We start from the raw sequence: 4,510 nt of genomic DNA on the forward strand, positions 1-4,510 counted from the left end.
CTCACTTAGGGATGGGAGAGTCTCCAGCAGAGTCGCCATATGTCATACCTCGAAAAATGAGAACGACCTCGCGAAGTGCAATCGCATGCTCGCGCGATGGAATTAACAGAGTCGCCATATATATTTATTTATTACCATAGGGAAAAGAAAAATGTCGAATAAAACCCCTAAATAAGGATAAGGATATGGTCATCGTAACCAATATCAGGGTTTGGGAGTCGGTTACGCAGGGGGGAGGTATTAGCACCCCTCACGTCCATTGTACTCAATGGGAATCGTTTAGTTAGTTGTGTGTGTTAGTGTTTGTTTATAATTTAGGCTTATCGAGTTATTAAGAGGGGAAGGAAGATGACAAAAGGTTTATTTTTTATTAGTGGGTCTGACAAGATTTCACAATCCTGCTCCTACGTATCTCAAAAGAGAAGTCAAGGCACGCGTAGTTCAAGGTAAACAAAAGTTTGTTTGTTGGTAGATTTTAGAGAAAGTTATCTTGTATTAATTGATGAAAAACATTATTTTACCCAAAACAGATGATGAGCAGACGTTTGCACCATATTGAATGGATTTACAAATCACATTCACGCCACTTATCTCAACTCAACAGTGGTGGATGAAACAATGTTTTGTATCATCTTAAGAAAAAATATCTTTCGTTTTTGAAAAGGTTTTTATAGGTTCTGCCAAAAGGCAAAAAAGATTTGAATGAGTTTGATGTGTTTTTGGCGATGACGGGAGCTTGGATTAGCGAGATATCCATCTCGAATCCTAGTCTCAGGAGCTCGTAGTATTTACCCCGTTACGTTTCCATCTTTATTAAAAAAAAGTGTTTTGGATATTTTAAAGTGTTTTGAAATTTTATTGGGAAAATGCACTCGATGTTGATCGAGGTTTGTTTAGGGTTATGAAAAAAAGGTTGAAGTGGTTTTAAGGTTTGAAAAATGATTTGAATGTGGATGGTTGATAAATTGAGATAGTGGGAACGATTTGAAAAGAAAAGTTTCAGATGGATTGGTTTTGAGATGATTTTGAAAATAGCTTGACGTTGGATCAAGCTTTTAACCTGCCTTGCAAAATAGTTTTGAAAATGATTTTGAGTAAGTGATTAGAAATGAATTGAAATAGATGGTTAAAGACAACATATATGATTAATAACGCGAAGGGTACAAATTGGATCACGAAGGGGTGCAAGTTCAAGTGTAGTGACACAAACTCAAACACAAAGCGTAAATCAAATGCCACAAGAACCAAATGTACATACAAGTATTCAACAATGATAAAAAAAAAATACAAGAGCATATACAATATTTACATCACACATCCACACCAAATGTTTCGGAAAAATAAAGTGAAAAGAAAATGCACGGATTAAAACCATGACGCAAAGACGCGAATCAAAATCGCGTACGCGAAGACGTGCGAAGGCTATCACAAGAAAGTAAATCTGATCTAAACATAACGATGTTGGATCGTTATTCTTAACACAAATAATAAAAAACCAATTGTTAACGCGTAAGCGGTCATTGCAAGTCGAATCAAGAAACAATAATATAATAAAAATTAAATTAAAGCATAAATTTGCAAATAGAAACTCGAATTGATAAGCACATAAAAAGTAGATCATCGATATGCTAAACCATCGGACACGTATACAAAATCGAATCGCAATGGTAATCAATTAAAAATATCGCACATAAACCGTTAAGTCAACCAATAGTTTGCTACACTTAACATGATCATCATAATATGAATCGAAATCGTGTGGATCTAAGTTTATTAAAAAAGAAACACAAAGAGAAAGAAATTTTAAATATGCTAAAAAAACCAACGTTGTTGCTAACGCAAAAAAAAATGCGATCATCGCAATCGGATCGAACAAACACAAATGTCACACATTATGCACACCTATATGCAAACAGCATATCGATACGATTCGATCCGAACAACATAATAAAAGTATAAATAAAATAACATCGATCCAGTAGTGTTTACAATATTTATACATCTGATCCAACATAACAGGAAAATAGAAAAACAACATAACACATACAATGCCCAACAAAATTTCGTATTGTTACAAAATCAAAATAGAGCTAAAATGATTATAAAAAAACATTAACAATAAACAAATATATATATATATATATATATATATATATATATATATATATATATATATATATAGAGAGAGAGAGAGAGAGAGAGAGAGAGAGACTCAGTTTAATATATTATGATCAAATAGTATTAATATCTCAGTTCAATATTTTGATCGGTCTCTCCTTTTTTTCAAGAAAAACAAATCAACGTGTGCATGTATGTGTAGGCTTAGTTTCTCACCTTTTTTTAGAGTGTCGCAAATGTTTTTTTTAGACTTGTCTCTCCTCTCAGCATCACTATTATACATACATATTATTTTAGGATTTTTAATAATTTTTTAAAATCCACAAATGCCCTTAGTGTATAATTTAGAGACAAAAATAAATAAAATTAGTTAAAACTGAATAAAATTAAACACTACAAAATAATTAAAATAAAAACACCAATAATTCTATTTAATTTTTCTAGATACTTTGACAAAATAAAAAGACTCAAAATAAATAAATTGACTGCGCCAAAATGATCAACATGAAATAAAATTCTCGGAAATATACATCATTTGATTTAATTTTGAAATAAATTTTGATCGGTTAAAAGGCTCAGACTGATCAAAATGCGACCGAAACAGTAGTCAAAAAATGAAGCGAGCATACCAGGTTAAAATACGTGAAACATAGATTAATATAATTGATGTCTGCAAGCTCAATTTTGAAATTTTTTGTTCATTGGTTTTACACACAGTTGAGATTCAGTTTGACCGGTTTGTCTGTAAATCTGAAAAAATATTATGACTGACAATTTGGACATTGTGCGAGACAAAATGCATGTTACGTTATGCATATGATGTTAATGATTCGATGAATGCATTGATTCGACGATTCAGGGTCAAAATTGGGGTATGACGGCATGCAGCGAACTCGTCTTCAATGAAGGGTTACCTTTGTTGCATCAAAGCTTACGAAATGTGATTTGCCTCCATGAAATCTTAGAAAATGGCTACGTTACAAGTTAGTCTTCACAATATATAATATAGCTTCTTCCATGGTTCAATAGTTTATGTTTCCAAATCTGTTTAACTTAAGATGGGTGAATGTATAACCTAAGAAGTTAACTTTTATTGACATATATAATATAGCTTCTTTCATGTTGTTTGTAGGATAATATAACTTAAGAAGTGAACTTAAGATGAATATAATAACTTTAGAAGTTAAATTAATATGAGTGAATGTATAACCTAAGGATTGAACTATGTTGTTTATGTATCATAGTTTATGTTTCAGTAGCTTCTTTCATGTTATTTGTAGGATAATATGACATGTATAAATTAGATGAGTGAACTCTCTGCTGGTTTATGGATTATAGAAGTGAACTTTTTGCACCTATTATAATTATAATGTCATGCTAATACATTTTGACTTGTAGGGACGGTGAATGAAGACAAAATATAAATGGTTTGTGTTGTTATGAAGAAAAAATACAAGGAGGGAATGAAGTGGAAATGAAAGCTACAAACTTGTGGTAAATACCCAGAATGACATTCATTCAAATTTAACACAAGTTTGCACCTTTCACTTCAGCTTCATCCTCCTTCCATTGTGGATTTCATTTTGATATAAGTAGATCATTTCTTCGTCTTCATTCTCCATAAATCTTTTCAATAAAAGGTATGTTCGTGAAACATTTTATGAGTTGATATGTTCTTGTTTTTCAAAATGTTTGCCTTGTTTATTTTTTTGTCGATAAATCTTCTTGTTTGTGTTATTGTTAATGTCCTAGAATATGAGTTTGTTATGTCCTAGAACAAACTTGTTTTGTGCAACTAGATGTGATTTTTTTTTGCCAACATGCAAGAAAAAAACATTTCTAAGTCCATATGAGTTTATTATATCATATGTATATTTCTTGTTTCACTGAGCATGCATTCATTTAAATTGATTTAGAAAATAATAATATTGAAAATTAAGTTATATCTCGTAATTCATCTCTCGCTCTTTAACATATATAATTTGGTTAAATGCCCCAAGTTCTTCAAAGCAACAGTTCTTCTCATCTAGTTTATTTTACAAAGCATCAAATTTGTTGAGAATTTTCTATTCATCATCATCATTGTCATCATGATAATCATCATCAACATTTAAGATAATGATGATTCATTGTTGAGGCTTATGCATGATGTGTTTTGTACATGATATGCAAGAAGGAAAATAAATGCATGAATTTACTGGTTTATGAATTTTGTAGGTATCAAGCTCTGATTCCTCGACACCCTTAGTCTTGAATAGTTTTGACACAATGAAGATTTTCCTCAAAACTCTTATTTTTGCTTCGCTGCCTGGAGGGATCCATGTTGATTCCTGTCTCCAGAAGAATAACGATTTATGACTTTCTCAGATCATGGTGATCGTTGATATGCTTC

This window comes from Lathyrus oleraceus, chromosome 5, assembly GCF_024323335.1.
Source record: "Lathyrus oleraceus cultivar Zhongwan6 chromosome 5, CAAS_Psat_ZW6_1.0, whole genome shotgun sequence".
Classification (NCBI taxonomy): domain Eukaryota; kingdom Viridiplantae; phylum Streptophyta; class Magnoliopsida; order Fabales; family Fabaceae; genus Lathyrus; species Lathyrus oleraceus.